Here is an 18583-nt window from a genome sequence, read left to right as displayed (position 1 = left end):
CCTTGATAGCGGGTGGGTGCTGAATGTTCCTAATTGACAAAATAAGATTAATGCTTATGAAGAAATATAAAATCTCATCCCTTCCCCAATATCGCGCCACACCCCTACCCCTTAATTCCCTGGTTGAACGTGATGGACATATGTCTTTTTTCGACCGTACTAACTATGTAACTATGTAACATAACATGGGGGGGGGGTCTCCTGGCTGTTCACACAGGTGTGTCATTGCTGTACATTGACCATGCATTGCTTCTGTGGTATTGCAAAGGCAAAGACAAATGCTTCCAGCCATCCATTGCACTAATGGATTGGTCATCAGCTGGCTGTCTATGTCCCGCATCAATATAGACCAAAGTACAGAGGGTTAGGCTATGCTATTGTGCACCTACCTGATGCATCAGAAGGTGCGAGGCCCTTGCTAAATTCTGTGCACAGACTTTGAGATCTATGCTTTAGACTGTATCTAAACCTGCTCCAACATGGACTGACATTCTGGCCTACTTTCAGCCGATGCGACTTGTCTGTCGCTGAACAGTCGCTTTTTATGTATTCAGCACCTATGTATAATGTTGTAAAAATGCTCTAGAAGCTAAAGTCGCAGAAATGTCACACATATTTGGCCTGCAACTTTCTGTGCGACAAATTCAGACAGGAAAAATCAGTATAAATCCTTAGAAAATTATCCCCCAGTGTCTCCATCTGCTGGCGGTATTGAATAAGCATTGCTGCACTGATGGGGTATGCATTAGACGAAAAAAAAGAAGAAAAAGAAGAATAATACGCCCAGAAAAGAGGCGAAAAGGAGAAAAACGTAAAAAAACGTGAAAAAAAAGTAAGAGGAAGAGAAGGGAAAAAAAGGTGGAAATGGGTTTAAAAGTGATTTCGGCGGAGAAATATATATATATATATATATATATATATATATATATATATGCGCACACACACACATAGATATAAACGTATTCTCCGTTGAGATATTGCAGCCGCTGCTGTGTCCAGGCCCAGGAGCCTTAGCACTGTGCTGTGATGTCACTCAATACCACTGACATCACTAGGTGTAAACAACATCTCTCCTTTGCTGTGTATGTGACTATGGAGCTGTTTGGTGATGTCGTCTATTACGGCCTTCATAGAAGCAACAGGAGATTGTTGCATCCATCTTGAACCCTCAGAACTACAGTGCTATGATGTCACTCACTTCCACAGGCCTTGCAGAGTGTAAACAACAACAACCCAGCTTTGTTGTGTATGTAACCAAAGGGATTTGTGATGTCACCTAGAACCTTCACAGCAGCGACAGCTTTATGAGGAGCATCAGCACTGCTCTGCCTGAGCAGAACCATCACCGCCATAGGTTGTCAAATAACCCGGATTTAACCCACACAGGTAAGTCCAATGGGGTGCAGGCATGTCCTCTATGCTTACAGCTTCCCGTGGGTGTTGGTTTGATACCGTTTGGGGACAGCCAAGGAGGCATCTGCAGGCAACAAAGGTAGGTGTGTGCTTGTGTGTGTGTTTCCTATGCAGATCCTAAGCCCAGTGTCACATGCAAGTAGGAGGAGTAAGAAGGGTTCCTGGCAAAGCCGGGTTATGGATTGCATTTAAAAAGGCCCCGTGGGAGTGCAATGGGCCCCTGTCTTGCTGCTTAGCAATAATGGTATGGGTTTAGGTTCTGCTGTGTGTACTGGTGGTTGACTGCCCCCCAGCCCAGAGTGTGCATGGAAAATTGTCTGGCAGCCTCCCTGACAGCAAGCAGTGATAGTGCCCATGAAGGGGACCTTGTTGGGCCCGCCCCTTTCACGGTTATCGCTTCTCGGCCTTTTGGCTAAGATCAAGTGTAGTATCTGTTCTTATCAGTTTAATATCTGATACGTCCCCTATCTGGGGACCATATATTAAATGGATTTTTGAGAACGGGGGCCGATTTCGAAGCTTGCTTCCGTCGCCCTATGCATTGACCCGATATGGCAGTATCTTCGGGTACAGTGCACCACCCCCTTACAGGGTTAAAAAGAAAGATTCCTACTTTCATTGCTACCTGCTTGCTGGCTAGCCAGCTAGCCAGCCCTGTGGGCCTTGCTGCTGCTGCAGCCAAAAAACAAAAGGTGGTGCTGCTGCTGCTTCTGCTGCTTCTGCTTCTGCTTGTGTCTGGCCCCTGTTGGAGCGTCCAGGCACAGGACTTCTGCTGCTGCTGACTAAATGGCCTCCTTAATTGGATCATTTGAGTAGCCAGCACACCTGTGCAGGTAGGGCATGACATGATAGGCAGCTGCCTTGATAGCGGGTGGGTGCTGAATGTTCCTAATTGACAAAATAAGATTAATGCTTATGAAGAAATATAAAATCTCATCCCTTCCCCAATATCGCGCCACACCCCTACCCCTTAATTCCCTGGTTGAACGTGATGGACATATGTCTTTTTTCGACCGTACTAACTATGTAACTATGTAACATAACATGGGGGGGGGGGTCTCCTGGCTGTTCACACAGGTGTGTCATTGCTGTACATTGACCATGCATTGCTTCTGTGGTATTGCAAAGGCAAAGACAAATGCTTCCAGCCATCCATTGCACTAATGGATTGGTCATCAGCTGGCTGTCTATGTCCCGCATCAATATAGACCAAAGTACAGAGGGTTAGGCTATGCTATTGTGCACCTACCTGATGCATCAGAAGGTGCGAGGCCCTTGCTAAATTCTGTGCACAGACTTTGAGATCTATGCTTTAGACTGTATCTAAACCTGCTCCAACATGGACTGACATTCTGGCCTACTTTCAGCCGATGCGACTTGTCTGTCGCTGAACAGTCGCTTTTTATGTATTCAGCACCTATGTATAATGTTGTAAAAATGCTCTAGAAGCTAAAGTCGCAGAAATGTCACACATATTTGGCCTGCAACTTTCTGTGCGACAAATTCAGACAGGAAAAATCAGTATAAATCCTTAGAAAATTATCCCCCAGTGTCTCCATCTGCTGGCGGTATTGAATAAGCATTGCTGCACTGATGGGGTATGCATTAGACGAAAAAAAAGAAGAAAAAGAAGAATAATACGCCCAGAAAAGAGGCGAAAAGGAGAAAAACGTAAAAAAACGTGAAAAAAAAGTAAGAGGAAGAGAAGGGAAAAAAAGGTGGAAATGGGTTTAAAAGTGATTTCGGCGGAGAAATATATATATATATATATATATATATATATATATATATATATATATGCGCACACACACACATAGATATAAACGTATTCTCCGTTGAGATATTGCAGCCGCTGCTGTGTCCAGGCCCAGGAGCCTTAGCACTGTGCTGTGATGTCACTCAATACCACTGACATCACTAGGTGTAAACAACATCTCTCCTTTGCTGTGTATGTGACTATGGAGCTGTTTGGTGATGTCGTCTATTACGGCCTTCATAGAAGCAACAGGAGATTGTTGCATCCATCTTGAACCCTCAGAACTACAGTGCTATGATGTCACTCACTTCCACAGGCCTTGCAGAGTGTAAACAACAACAACCCAGCTTTGTTGTGTATGTAACCAAAGGGATTTGTGATGTCACCTAGAACCTTCACAGCAGCGACAGCTTTATGAGGAGCATCAGCACTGCTCTGCCTGAGCAGAACCATCACCGCCATAGGTTGTCAAATAACCCGGATTTAACCCACACAGGTAAGTCCAATGGGGTGCAGGCATGTCCTCTATGCTTACAGCTTCCCGTGGGTGTTGGTTTGATACCGTTTGGGGACAGCCAAGGAGGCATCTGCAGGCAACAAAGGTAGGTGTGTGCTTGTGTGTGTGTTTCCTATGCAGATCCTAAGCCCAGTGTCACATGCAAGTAGGAGGAGTAAGAAGGGTTCCTGGCAAATCCGGGTTATGGATTGCATTTAAAAAGGCCCCGTGGGAGTGCAATGGGCCCCTGTCTTGCTGCTTAGCAATAATGGTATGGGTTTAGGTTCTGCTGTGTGTACTGGTGGTTGACTGCCCCCCAGCCCAGAGTGTGCATGGAAAATTGTCTGGCAGCCTCCCTGACAGCAAGCAGTGATAGTGCCCATGAAGGGGACCTTGTTGGGCCCGCCCCTTTCACGGTTATCGCTTCTCGGCCTTTTGGCTAAGATCAAGTGTAGTATCTGTTCTTATCAGTTTAATATCTGATACGTCCCCTATCTGGGGACCATATATTAAATGGATTTTTGAGAACGGGGGCCGATTTCGAAGCTTGCTTCCGTCGCCCTATGCATTGACCCGATATGGCAGTATCTTCGGGTACAGTGCACCACCCCCTTACAGGGTTAAAAAGAAAGATTCCTACTTTCATTGCTACCTGCTTGCTGGCTAGCCAGCTAGCCAGCCCTGTGGGCCTTGCTGCTGCTGCAGCCAAAAAACAAAAGGTGGTGCTGCTGCTGCTTCTGCTGCTTCTGCTTCTGCTTGTGTCTGGCCCCTGTTGGAGCGTCCAGGCACAGGACTTCTGCTGCTGCTGACTAAATGGCCTCCTTAATTGGATCATTTGAGTAGCCAGCACACCTGTGCAGGTAGGGCATGACATGATAGGCAGCTGCCTTGATAGCGGGTGGGTGCTGAATGTTCCTAATTGACAAAATAAGATTAATGCTTATGAAGAAATATAAAATCTCATCCCTTCCCCAATATCGCGCCACACCCCTACCCCTTAATTCCCTGGTTGAACGTGATGGACATATGTCTTTTTTCGACCGTACTAACTATGTAACTATGTAACATAACATGGGGGGGGGGGGTCTCCTGGCTGTTCACACAGGTGTGTCATTGCTGTACATTGACCATGCATTGCTTCTGTGGTATTGCAAAGGCAAAGACAAATGCTTCCAGCCATCCATTGCACTAATGGATTGGTCATCAGCTGGCTGTCTATGTCCCGCATCAATATAGACCAAAGTACAGAGGGTTAGGCTATGCTATTGTGCACCTACCTGATGCATCAGAAGGTGCGAGGCCCTTGCTAAATTCTGTGCACAGACTTTGAGATCTATGCTTTAGACTGTATCTAAACCTGCTCCAACATGGACTGACATTCTGGCCTACTTTCAGCCGATGCGACTTGTCTGTCGCTGAACAGTCGCTTTTTATGTATTCAGCACCTATGTATAATGTTGTAAAAATGCTCTAGAAGCTAAAGTCGCAGAAATGTCACACATATTTGGCCTGCAACTTTCTGTGCGACAAATTCAGACAGGAAAAATCAGTATAAATCCTTAGAAAATTATCCCCCAGTGTCTCCATCTGCTGGCGGTATTGAATAAGCATTGCTGCACTGATGGGGTATGCATTAGACGAAAAAAAAGAAGAAAAAGAAGAATAATACGCCCAGAAAAGAGGCGAAAAGGAGAAAAACGTAAAAAAAAACGTGAAAAAAAAGTAAGAGGAAGAGAAGGGAAAAAAAGGTGGAAATGGGTTTAAAAGTGATTTCGGCGGAGAAATATATATATATATATATATATATATATATATATATATATGCGCACACACACACATAGATATAAACGTATTCTCCGTTGAGATATTGCAGCCGCTGCTGTGTCCAGGCCCAGGAGCCTTAGCACTGTGCTGTGATGTCACTCAATACCACTGACATCACTAGGTGTAAACAACATCTCTCCTTTGCTGTGTATGTGACTATGGAGCTGTTTGGTGATGTCGTCTATTACGGCCTTCATAGAAGCAACAGGAGATTGTTGCATCCATCTTGAACCCTCAGAACTACAGTGCTATGATGTCACTCACTTCCACAGGCCTTGCAGAGTGTAAACAACAACAACCCAGCTTTGTTGTGTATGTAACCAAAGGGATTTGTGATGTCACCTAGAACCTTCACAGCAGCGACAGCTTTATGAGGAGCATCAGCACTGCTCTGCCTGAGCAGAACCATCACCGCCATAGGTTGTCAAATAACCCGGATTTAACCCACACAGGTAAGTCCAATGGGGTGCAGGCATGTCCTCTATGCTTACAGCTTCCCGTGGGTGTTGGTTTGATACCGTTTGGGGACAGCCAAGGAGGCATCTGCAGGCAACAAAGGTAGGTGTGTGCTTGTGTGTGTGTTTCCTATGCAGATCCTAAGCCCAGTGTCACATGCAAGTAGGAGGAGTAAGAAGGGTTCCTGGCAAATCCGGGTTATGGATTGCATTTAAAAAGGCCCCGTGGGAGTGCAATGGGCCCCTGTCTTGCTGCTTAGCAATAATGGTATGGGTTTAGGTTCTGCTGTGTGTACTGGTGGTTGACTGCCCCCCAGCCCAGAGTGTGCATGGAAAATTGTCTGGCAGCCTCCCTGACAGCAAGCAGTGATAGTGCCCATGAAGGGGACCTTGTTGGGCCCGCCCCTTTCACGGTTATCGCTTCTCGGCCTTTTGGCTAAGATCAAGTGTAGTATCTGTTCTTATCAGTTTAATATCTGATACGTCCCCTATCTGGGGACCATATATTAAATGGATTTTTGAGAACGGGGGCCGATTTCGAAGCTTGCTTCCGTCGCCCTATGCATTGACCCGATATGGCAGTATCTTCGGGTACAGTGCACCACCCCCTTACAGGGTTAAAAAGAAAGATTCCTACTTTCATTGCTACCTGCTTGCTGGCTAGCCAGCTAGCCAGCCCTGTGGGCCTTGCTGCTGCTGCAGCCAAAAAACAAAAGGTGGTGCTGCTGCTGCTTCTGCTGCTTCTGCTTCTGCTTGTGTCTGGCCCCTGTTGGAGCGTCCAGGCACAGGACTTCTGCTGCTGCTGACTAAATGGCCTCCTTAATTGGATCATTTGAGTAGCCAGCACACCTGTGCAGGTAGGGCATGACATGATAGGCAGCTGCCTTGATAGCGGGTGGGTGCTGAATGTTCCTAATTGACAAAATAAGATTAATGCTTATGAAGAAATATAAAATCTCATCCCTTCCCCAATATCGCGCCACACCCCTACCCCTTAATTCCCTGGTTGAACGTGATGGACATATGTCTTTTTTCGACCGTACTAACTATGTAACTATGTAACATAACATGGGGGGGGGGGTCTCCTGGCTGTTCACACAGGTGTGTCATTGCTGTACATTGACCATGCATTGCTTCTGTGGTATTGCAAAGGCAAAGACAAATGCTTCCAGCCATCCATTGCACTAATGGATTGGTCATCAGCTGGCTGTCTATGTCCCGCATCAATATAGACCAAAGTACAGAGGGTTAGGCTATGCTATTGTGCACCTACCTGATGCATCAGAAGGTGCGAGGCCCTTGCTAAATTCTGTGCACAGACTTTGAGATCTATGCTTTAGACTGTATCTAAACCTGCTCCAACATGGACTGACATTCTGGCCTACTTTCAGCCGATGCGACTTGTCTGTCGCTGAACAGTCGCTTTTTATGTATTCAGCACCTATGTATAATGTTGTAAAAATGCTCTAGAAGCTAAAGTCGCAGAAATGTCACACATATTTGGCCTGCAACTTTCTGTGCGACAAATTCAGACAGGAAAAATCAGTATAAATCCTTAGAAAATTATCCCCCAGTGTCTCCATCTGCTGGCGGTATTGAATAAGCATTGCTGCACTGATGGGGTATGCATTAGACGAAAAAAAAGAAGAAAAAGAAGAATAATACGCCCAGAAAAGAGGCGAAAAGGAGAAAAACGTAAAAAAACGTGAAAAAAAAGTAAGAGGAAGAGAAGGGAAAAAAAGGTGGAAATGGGTTTAAAAGTGATTTCGGCGGAGAAATATATATATATATATATATATATATATATATATATATATATATATGCGCACACACACACATAGATATAAACGTATTCTCCGTTGAGATATTGCAGCCGCTGCTGTGTCCAGGCCCAGGAGCCTTAGCACTGTGCTGTGATGTCACTCAATACCACTGACATCACTAGGTGTAAACAACATCTCTCCTTTGCTGTGTATGTGACTATGGAGCTGTTTGGTGATGTCGTCTATTACGGCCTTCATAGAAGCAACAGGAGATTGTTGCATCCATCTTGAACCCTCAGAACTACAGTGCTATGATGTCACTCACTTCCACAGGCCTTGCAGAGTGTAAACAACAACAACCCAGCTTTGTTGTGTATGTAACCAAAGGGATTTGTGATGTCACCTAGAACCTTCACAGCAGCGACAGCTTTATGAGGAGCATCAGCACTGCTCTGCCTGAGCAGAACCATCACCGCCATAGGTTGTCAAATAACCCGGATTTAACCCACACAGGTAAGTCCAATGGGGTGCAGGCATGTCCTCTATGCTTACAGCTTCCCGTGGGTGTTGGTTTGATACCGTTTGGGGACAGCCAAGGAGGCATCTGCAGGCAACAAAGGTAGGTGTGTGCTTGTGTGTGTGTTTCCTATGCAGATCCTAAGCCCAGTGTCACATGCAAGTAGGAGGAGTAAGAAGGGTTCCTGGCAAATCCGGGTTATGGATTGCATTTAAAAAGGCCCCGTGGGAGTGCAATGGGCCCCTGTCTTGCTGCTTAGCAATAATGGTATGGGTTTAGGTTCTGCTGTGTGTACTGGTGGTTGACTGCCCCCCAGCCCAGAGTGTGCATGGAAAATTGTCTGGCAGCCTCCCTGACAGCAAGCAGTGATAGTGCCCATGAAGGGGACCTTGTTGGGCCCGCCCCTTTCACGGTTATCGCTTCTCGGCCTTTTGGCTAAGATCAAGTGTAGTATCTGTTCTTATCAGTTTAATATCTGATACGTCCCCTATCTGGGGACCATATATTAAATGGATTTTTGAGAACGGGGGCCGATTTCGAAGCTTGCTTCCGTCGCCCTATGCATTGACCCGATATGGCAGTATCTTCGGGTACAGTGCACCACCCCCTTACAGGGTTAAAAAGAAAGATTCCTACTTTCATTGCTACCTGCTTGCTGGCTAGCCAGCTAGCCAGCCCTGTGGGCCTTGCTGCTGCTGCAGCCAAAAAACAAAAGGTGGTGCTGCTGCTGCTTCTGCTGCTTCTGCTTCTGCTTGTGTCTGGCCCCTGTTGGAGCGTCCAGGCACAGGACTTCTGCTGCTGCTGACTAAATGGCCTCCTTAATTGGATCATTTGAGTAGCCAGCACACCTGTGCAGGTAGGGCATGACATGATAGGCAGCTGCCTTGATAGCGGGTGGGTGCTGAATGTTCCTAATTGACAAAATAAGATTAATGCTTATGAAGAAATATAAAATCTCATCCCTTCCCCAATATCGCGCCACACCCCTACCCCTTAATTCCCTGGTTGAACGTGATGGACATATGTCTTTTTTCGACCGTACTAACTATGTAACTATGTAACATAACATGGGGGGGGGGGGTCTCCTGGCTGTTCACACAGGTGTGTCATTGCTGTACATTGACCATGCATTGCTTCTGTGGTATTGCAAAGGCAAAGACAAATGCTTCCAGCCATCCATTGCACTAATGGATTGGTCATCAGCTGGCTGTCTATGTCCCGCATCAATATAGACCAAAGTACAGAGGGTTAGGCTATGCTATTGTGCACCTACCTGATGCATCAGAAGGTGCGAGGCCCTTGCTAAATTCTGTGCACAGACTTTGAGATCTATGCTTTAGACTGTATCTAAACCTGCTCCAACATGGACTGACATTCTGGCCTACTTTCAGCCGATGCGACTTGTCTGTCGCTGAACAGTCGCTTTTTATGTATTCAGCACCTATGTATAATGTTGTAAAAATGCTCTAGAAGCTAAAGTCGCAGAAATGTCACACATATTTGGCCTGCAACTTTCTGTGCGACAAATTCAGACAGGAAAAATCAGTATAAATCCTTAGAAAATTATCCCCCAGTGTCTCCATCTGCTGGCGGTATTGAATAAGCATTGCTGCACTGATGGGGTATGCATTAGACGAAAAAAAAGAAGAAAAAGAAGAATAATACGCCCAGAAAAGAGGCGAAAAGGAGAAAAACTTAAAAAAACGTGAAAAAAAAGTAAGAGGAAGAGAAGGGAAAAAAAGGTGGAAATGGGTTTAAAAGTGATTTCGGCGGAGAAATATATATATATATATATATATATATATATATATATATATATATGCGCACACACACACATAGATATAAACGTATTCTCCGTTGAGATATTGCAGCCGCTGCTGTGTCCAGGCCCAGGAGTCTTAGCACTGTGCTGTGATGTCACTCAATACCACTGACATCACTAGGTGTAAACAACATCTCTCCTTTGCTGTGTATGTGACTATGGAGCTGTTTGGTGATGTCGTCTATTACGGCCTTCATAGAAGCAACAGGAGATTGTTGCATCCATCTTGAACCCTCAGAACTACAGTGCTATGATGTCACTCACTTCCACAGGCCTTGCAGAGTGTAAACAACAACAACCCAGCTTTGTTGTGTATGTAACCAAAGGGATTTGTGATGTCACCTAGAACCTTCACAGCAGCGACAGCTTTATGAGGAGCATCAGCACTGCTCTGCCTGAGCAGAACCATCACCGCCATAGGTTGTCAAATAACCCGGATTTAACCCACACAGGTAAGTCCAATGGGGTGCAGGCATGTCCTCTATGCTTACAGCTTCCCGTGGGTGTTGGTTTGATACCGTTTGGGGACAGCCAAGGAGGCATCTGCAGGCAACAAAGGTAGGTGTGTGCTTGTGTGTGTGTTTCCTATGCAGATCCTAAGCCCAGTGTCACATGCAAGTAGGAGGAGTAAGAAGGGTTCCTGGCAAATCCGGGTTATGGATTGCATTTAAAAAGGCCCCGTGGGAGTGCAATGGGCCCCTGTCTTGCTGCTTAGCAATAATGGTATGGGTTTAGGTTCTGCTGTGTGTACTGGTGGTTGACTGCCCCCCAGCCCAGAGTGTGCATGGAAAATTGTCTGGCAGCCTCCCTGACAGCAAGCAGTGATAGTGCCCATGAAGGGGACCTTGTTGGGCCCGCCCCTTTCACGGTTATCGCTTCTCGGCCTTTTGGCTAAGATCAAGTGTAGTATCTGTTCTTATCAGTTTAATATCTGATACGTCCCCTATCTGGGGACCATATATTAAATGGATTTTTGAGAACGGGGGCCGATTTCGAAGCTTGCTTCCGTCGCCCTATGCATTGACCCGATATGGCAGTATCTTCGGGTACAGTGCACCACCCCTTTACAGGGTTAAAAAGAAAGATTCCTACTTTCATTGCTACCTGCTTGCTGGCTAGCCAGCTAGCCAGCCCTGTGGGCCTTGCTGCTGCTGCAGCCAAAAAACAAAAGGTGGTGCTGCTGCTGCTTCTGCTGCTTCTGCTTCTGCTTGTGTCTGGCCCCTGTTGGAGCGTCCAGGCACAGGACTTCTGCTGCTGCTGACTAAATGGCCTCCTTAATTGGATCATTTGAGTAGCCAGCACACCTGTGCAGGTAGGGCATGACATGATAGGCAGCTGCCTTGATAGCGGGTGGGTGCTGAATGTTCCTAATTGACAAAATAAGATTAATGCTTATGAAGAAATATAAAATCTCATCCCTTCCCCAATATCGCGCCACACCCCTACCCCTTAATTCCCTGGTTGAACGTGATGGACATATGTCTTTTTTCGACCGTACTAACTATGTAACTATGTAACATAACATGGGGGGGGGGGGTCTCCTGGCTGTTCACACAGGTGTGTCATTGCTGTACATTGACCATGCATTGCTTCTGTGGTATTGCAAAGGCAAAGACAAATGCTTCCAGCCATCCATTGCACTAATGGATTGGTCATCAGCTGGCTGTCTATGTCCCGCATCAATATAGACCAAAGTACAGAGGGTTAGGCTATGCTATTGTGCACCTACCTGATGCATCAGAAGGTGCGAGGCCCTTGCTAAATTCTGTGCACAGACTTTGAGATCTATGCTTTAGACTGTATCTAAACCTGCTCCAACATGGACTGACATTCTGGCCTACTTTCAGCCGATGCGACTTGTCTGTCGCTGAACAGTCGCTTTTTATGTATTCAGCACCTATGTATAATGTTGTAAAAATGCTCTAGAAGCTAAAGTCGCAGAAATGTCACACATATTTGGCCTGCAACTTTCTGTGCGACAAATTCAGACAGGAAAAATCAGTATAAATCCTTAGAAAATTATCCCCCAGTGTCTCCATCTGCTGGCGGTATTGAATAAGCATTGCTGCACTGATGGGGTATGCATTAGACGAAAAAAAAGAAGAAAAAGAAGAATAATACGCCCAGAAAAGAGGCGAAAAGGAGAAAAACGTAAAAAAACGTGAAAAAAAAGTAAGAGGAAGAGAAGGGAAAAAAAGGTGGAAATGGGTTTAAAAGTGATTTCGGCGGAGAAATATATATATATATATATATATATATATATATATATATGCGCACACACACACATAGATATAAACGTATTCTCCGTTGAGATATTGCAGCCGCTGCTGTGTCCAGGCCCAGGAGCCTTAGCACTGTGCTGTGATGTCACTCAATACCACTGACATCACTAGGTGTAAACAACATCTCTCCTTTGCTGTGTATGTGACTATGGAGCTGTTTGGTGATGTCGTCTATTACGGCCTTCATAGAAGCAACAGGAGATTGTTGCATCCATCTAGAACCCTCAGAACTACAGTGCTATGATGTCACTCACTTCCACAGGCCTTGCAGAGTGTAAACAACAACAACCCAGCTTTGTTGTGTATGTAACCAAAGGGATTTGTGATGTCACCTAGAACCTTCACAGCAGCGACAGCTTTATGAGGAGCATCAGCACTGCTCTGCCTGAGCAGAACCATCACCGCCATAGGTTGTCAAATAACCCGGATTTAACCCACACAGGTAAGTCCAATGGGGTGCAGGCATGTCCTCTATGCTTACAGCTTCCCGTGGGTGTTGGTTTGATACCGTTTGGGGACAGCCAAGGAGGCATCTGCAGGCAACAAATGTAGGTGTGTGCTTGTGTGTGTGTTTCCTATGCAGATCCTAAGCCCAGTGTCACATGCAAGTAGGAGGAGTAAGAAGGGTTCCTGGCAAATCCGGGTTATGGATTGCATTTAAAAAGGCCCCGTGGGAGTGCAATGGGCCCCTGTCTTGCTGCTTAGCAATAATGGTATGGGTTTAGGTTCTGCTGTGTGTACTGGTGGTTGACTGCCCCCCAGCCCAGAGTGTGCATGGAAAATTGTCTGGCAGCCTCCCTGACAGCAAGCAGTGATAGTGCCCATGAAGGGGACCTTGTTGGGCCCGCCCCTTTCACGGTTATCGCTTCTCGGCCTTTTGGCTAAGATCAAGTGTAGTATCTGTTCTTATCAGTTTAATATCTGATACGTCCCCTATCTGGGGACCATATATTAAATGGATTTTTGAGAACGGGGGCCGATTTCGAAGCTTGCTTCCGTCGCCCTATGCATTGACCCGATATGGCAGTATCTTCGGGTACAGTGCACCACCCCCTTACAGGGTTAAAAAGAAAGATTCCTACTTTCATTGCTACCTGCTTGCTGGCTAGCCAGCTAGCCAGCCCTGTGGGCCTTGCTGCTGCTGCAGCCAAAAAACAAAAGGTGGTGCTGCTGCTGCTTCTGCTGCTTCTGCTTCTGCTTGTGTCTGGCCCCTGTTGGAGCGTCCAGGCACAGGACTTCTGCTGCTGCTGACTAAATGGCCTCCTTAATTGGATCATTTGAGTAGCCAGCACACCTGTGCAGGTAGGGCATGACATGATAGGCAGCTGCCTTGATAGCGGGTGGGTGCTGAATGTTCCTAATTGACAAAATAAGATTAATGCTTATGAAGAAATATAAAATCTCATCCCTTCCCCAATATCGCGCCACACCCCTACCCCTTAATTCCCTGGTTGAACGTGATGGACATATGTCTTTTTTCGACCGTACTAACTATGTAACTATGTAACATAACATGGGGGGGGGGGTCTCCTGGCTGTTCACACAGGTGTGTCATTGCTGTACATTGACCATGCATTGCTTCTGTGGTATTGCAAAGGCAAAGACAAATGCTTCCAGCCATCCATTGCACTAATGGATTGGTCATCAGCTGGCTGTCTATGTCCCGCATCAATATAGACCAAAGTACAGAGGGTTAGGCTATGCTATTGTGCACCTACCTGATGCATCAGAAGGTGCGAGGCCCTTGCTAAATTCTGTGCACAGACTTTGAGATCTATGCTTTAGACTGTATCTAAACCTGCTCCAACATGGACTGACATTCTGGCCTACTTTCAGCCGATGCGACTTGTCTGTCGCTGAACAGTCGCTTTTTATGTATTCAGCACCTATGTATAATGTTGTAAAAATGCTCTAGAAGCTAAAGTCGCAGAAATGTCACACATATTTGGCCTGCAACTTTCTGTGCGACAAATTCAGACAGGAAAAATCAGTATAAATCCTTAGAAAATTATCCCCCAGTGTCTCCATCTGCTGGCGGTATTGAATAAGCATTGCTGCACTGATGGGGTATGCATTAGACGAAAAAAAAGAAGAAAAAGAAGAATAATACGCCCAGAAAAGAGGCGAAAAGGAGAAAAACGTAAAAAAACGTGAAAAAAAAGTAAGAGGAAGAGAAGGGAAAAAAAGGTGGAAATGGGTTTAACCCCTTAAGGACCAGGCCATTTTATACCTTAAGGACCGGAGCGTTTTTTGCAATTCTGACCACTGTCACTTTAAACATTAATAACTCTGGAATGCTTTTAGTTATCATTCTGATTCCGAGATTGTTTTTTCGTGACATATTCTACTTTAACTTAGTGGTAAAATTTTATGGTAACTTGCATCCTTTCTTGGTGAAAAATCCCAAAATTTGATGAAAAAAATGAAAATTTTGCATTTTTCTAACTTTGAAGCTCTCTGCTTGTAAGGAAAATGGATATTCAAAATATATTTTTTTTGGGTTCACATATACAATATGTCTACTTTATGTTTGCATCATAAAATTTATGAGTTTTTACTTTTGGAAGACACCATAGGGCTTCAAAATTCAGTAGCAATTTTGAAATTTTTCACAAAATTTTCAAACTCACTATTTTTCAGGGACCAGTTCAGTTTTGAAGTGGATTTGAAGGGTCTTCATATTAGAAATACCCCATAAAAGACCCCATTATAAAAACTACACCCCCTAAAGTATTCAAAATGACATTCAGTAAGTGTATTTACCCTTTAGGTGTTTCACAGGAATAGCAGCAAAGTGAAGGAGAAAATTCAAAATCTTCATTTTTTACACTCGCATGTTCTTGTAGACCCAATTTTTGAATTTTTGCAAGGGATAAAAAGGAGAAAATTTTTACTTGTATTTGAAACCCAATTTCTCTCGAGTAAGCACATACCTCATATGTCTATGTTAATTGTTCGGTGGGCGCAGTAGAGGGCTCAGAAGGGAAGGAGCGACAAATGGTTTTTGGGGGGCATGCCGCATTTAGGAAGCCCCTATGGTGCCAGGACAGCAAAAAAAAAAAACATGGCATACCATTTTGGAAACTAGACCCCTCAGGGAACGTAACAAGGGGTAAAGTGAACCTTAATACCCTACAGGTGATTCACGACTTTTGCATATGTAAAAAAAATATATATTTTTTTTACCTAAAATGCTTGGTTTCCCAAAAATTTTACATTTTTAAAAAGGGTAATAGCAGAAAATACCCCCCAAAATTTGAAGCCCAATTTCTCCCGATACAGAAAACACCTCGCATGGGGGTGAAAAGTGCTCTGCTGGCGCACTACAGGTCTCAGAAGAGAAGGAGTCACATTTGGCTTTTTGAAAGCAAATTTTGCTCTGGGGGCATGCCGCATTTAGGAAGCCCCTATGGTGCCAGAACAGCAAAAAAAAAACACATGGCATACCATTTTGGAAACTAGACCCCTCGGGGAACGTAACAAGGGGTAACGTGAACCTTAATGCCCTACAGGTGTTTCACGATTTTTGCATATGTAAAAAAAAATATTTTTTTTTACCTAAAATGCTTGTTTTCCCAAAATGTTTACATTTTTAAAAAGGGTAATAGCGGAAAATACCCCCCAAAATTTGAAGCCCAATTTCTCCCGATTCAGAAAACACCCCATATGGGGGTGAAAAGTGCTCTGCTGGCGCACTACAGGTCTCAGAAGAGAAGGAGTAACATTTGGCTTTTTGAAAGCAAATTTTGCTCTGGGGGCATGCCGCATTTAGGAAGCCCCTATGGTGCCAGAACAGCAAAAAAAAAACACATGGCATACCATTTTAGAAACTAGACCCCTCGGGGAACGTAACAAGGGGTAATGTGAACCTTAATACCCTACAGGTGTTTCACGACTTTTGCATATGTAAAAAAATATATATTTTTTTTACCTAAAATGCTTGGTTTCCCAAAATTTTTACAATTTTAAAAAGGGTAATAGCAGAAAATACCCCCCAAAATTTGAAGCCCAATTTCTCCTGATTCAGAAAACACCCCATATGGGTGTGAAAAGTGCTCTGCTGGCGCACTACAGGTCTCAGAAGAGAAGGAGTCACATTTGGCTTTTTGAAAGCGAATTTTGCTCTGGGGGCATGCCGCATTTAGGAAGCCCCTATGGTGCCAGGACAGCAAAAAAAAAAACACATGGCATACTATTTTGGAAACTAGACCCCTCGGGGAACGTAACAAGGGGTAATTTGAACCTTAATACCCTACAGGTGTTTCACGACTTTTGCATATGTAAAAAAATATATATTTTTTTTACCTAAAATGCTTGTTTTCCCAAAAATTTTACATTTTTTAAAAGGGTAATAGCAGAAAATACCCCCCAAAATTTGAAGCCCAATTTCTCCCGAGTACGGCGATACCCCATATGTGGCCCTAAACTGTTGCCTTGAAATACGACAGGGCTCCAAAGTGAGAGCGCCATGCGCATTTGAGGCCTAAATTAGGGACTTGCATAGGGGTGGACATAGGGGTATTCTACGCCAGTGATTCCCAAACAGGGTGCCTCCAGCTGTTGTAAAACTCCCAGCATGCCTGGACAGTCAACGGCTATCTGGCAATACTGGGAGTAGTTGTTTTGCAACAGCTGGAGGCTCCGTTTTGGAAACAGTGGCGTACCAGACGTTTTTAATTTTTATTGGGGAGGGGGGTTGTATAGGGGTATGTGTATATGTAGTGTTTTTTACTTTTTATTTTATTTTGTGTTAGTGTAGTGTAGTGTTTTTAGGGTACAGTCGCACGGGCGGGGGGTTCACAGTAGTTTCTCGCTGGCAGTTTGAGCTACGGCAGAAAATTTGACGCAGCTCAAACTTGCAGCCGGATACTTACTGTAATCCTCCGCCCATGTGAGTGTACCCTGTACGTTCACATTGGGGGGGGGGGGGGGGAGAATCAGTGCAAAACTACAACTCCCAGCATGAACGGTCTATCAGTGCATGCTGGGAGTTGTAGTTTTGCAACCGCTGGAGGCTCCGTTATGGAAACAGTGGCGTACCAGACGTTTTTCATTTTTATTGGGGAGGGGAGGGGGGCTGTGTAGGGGTATGTGTATATGTAGTGTTTTTTACTTTTTATTTTATTTTGCGTTAGTGTAGTGTAGTGTTTTTAGGGTACAGTCACATGGGCGGGGGGTTCACAGTAGTTTCTCGCTGGCAGTTTGAGCTGCGGCAGAAATTTTGCCGCACCTCAAACTTGCAGCCGGATACTTACTATAATCCTCCGCCCATGTGAGTGTACCCTGTACGTTCACATTGGGGAGGGGGGGAACATCCAGCTGTTGCAAAACTACAACTCCCAGCATGTACGGTCTATCAGTGCATGCTGGGAGTTGTAGTTTTGCAACAGCTGGAGGCACACTGGTTGTGAAACACAGAGTTTGGTAACAAACTCAGTGTTTTGCAACCAGTGTGCCTTCAGCTGTTGCAAAAGCTACAACCCCCAGCATGTACGGACAGCGGAAGGGCATGCTGGGTCTTGTAGTTATGCAACAGCCGGAGGCATACTACATTGGCTGGGGATGCTGGGGATTGTAGTTATGCAACAGCTGGAGACACACTGGTTTACTACTTAACTCAGTGTGCCTTCAGCTGTTGCAAAACTACAACTCTCAGCAGTCACCGACAGCCAACGGGCATGCTGGGAGTTGTAGTTATGCAACCACCAGATGCACCACTACAACTCCCAGCATGCACTTTAGCTGATTGTGCAAGCTGGGAGTTGTAGTTACACAACAGCTGAAGGTACACTTTTCCATAGAAAGAATGTGCCTCCAGCTGTTGCAAAACTACAAGTCCCAGCATGCCCATAAGGGCATGCTGGGAGTTGTGGTGGTCTGCCTCCTGCTGTTGCATAACTACAGCTCCCAGCATGCCCTTTTTGCATGCTGGGAGCTGTTGCTAAGCAACAGCAGGAGGCTGTCACTCACCTCCAACGATCCTCGCTGCACCGGGTCAGTCCCTCGTCGTCTCCGCCGCCGCCGCTGCTCCTGGGGCCCCGATCCCAACAGGGGCGCCGGGGATCGGGGTCCCCAGCACCCGGGGTGCACGTCCCGCACCCGCTCACGTCCTCCGGAAGAGGGGCGGAGCGGGTTGCGGGAGTGACACCCGCAGCAGGCGCCCTGATTGGTCGGCCGGTAATCCGGCCGACAAATCAGGGCGATCGTGAGGTGGCACCAGTGCCACCTCACCCCTGCTGGCTCTGGCTGTTCGGG

General features: G+C 45.6%; 6 non-coding genes across 6 annotated transcripts; all 6 read left to right on the top strand.

Annotated features, from left to right (window-relative positions):
* The first annotated feature begins 1805 nt into the window (after positions 1 to 1805).
* LOC130316473 (U2 spliceosomal RNA) lies at positions 1806 to 1996 on the top strand. The gene has a single exon (XR_008863791.1). It is a non-coding gene; the product is annotated as a U2 spliceosomal RNA (small nuclear RNA).
* A 2088-nt stretch (positions 1997 to 4084) lies between these two features.
* Positions 4085 to 4275, top strand: LOC130316472 (U2 spliceosomal RNA). Its single transcript, XR_008863790.1, has one exon. It is a non-coding gene; the product is annotated as a U2 spliceosomal RNA (small nuclear RNA).
* A 2085-nt stretch (positions 4276 to 6360) lies between these two features.
* On the top strand, positions 6361 to 6551 carry LOC130316471 (U2 spliceosomal RNA). Its single transcript, XR_008863789.1, has one exon. It is a non-coding gene; the product is annotated as a U2 spliceosomal RNA (small nuclear RNA).
* Positions 6552 to 8639: 2088 nt separating this feature from the next.
* On the top strand, positions 8640 to 8830 carry LOC130316469 (U2 spliceosomal RNA). The gene has a single exon (XR_008863787.1). It is a non-coding gene; the product is annotated as a U2 spliceosomal RNA (small nuclear RNA).
* A 2087-nt stretch (positions 8831 to 10917) lies between these two features.
* On the top strand, positions 10918 to 11108 carry LOC130316468 (U2 spliceosomal RNA). The gene has a single exon (XR_008863786.1). It is a non-coding gene; the product is annotated as a U2 spliceosomal RNA (small nuclear RNA).
* Positions 11109 to 13189: 2081 nt separating this feature from the next.
* LOC130316467 (U2 spliceosomal RNA) lies at positions 13190 to 13380 on the top strand. Its single transcript, XR_008863785.1, has one exon. It is a non-coding gene; the product is annotated as a U2 spliceosomal RNA (small nuclear RNA).
* The last annotated feature ends 5203 nt before the right edge of the window (positions 13381 to 18583 follow it).

Source organism: Hyla sarda, unplaced genomic scaffold (genome assembly GCF_029499605.1).
Source record: "Hyla sarda isolate aHylSar1 unplaced genomic scaffold, aHylSar1.hap1 scaffold_193, whole genome shotgun sequence".
NCBI lineage: Eukaryota > Metazoa > Chordata > Amphibia > Anura > Hylidae > Hyla > Hyla sarda.
This window is presented reverse-complemented; position numbering and strand designations above follow the sequence as displayed.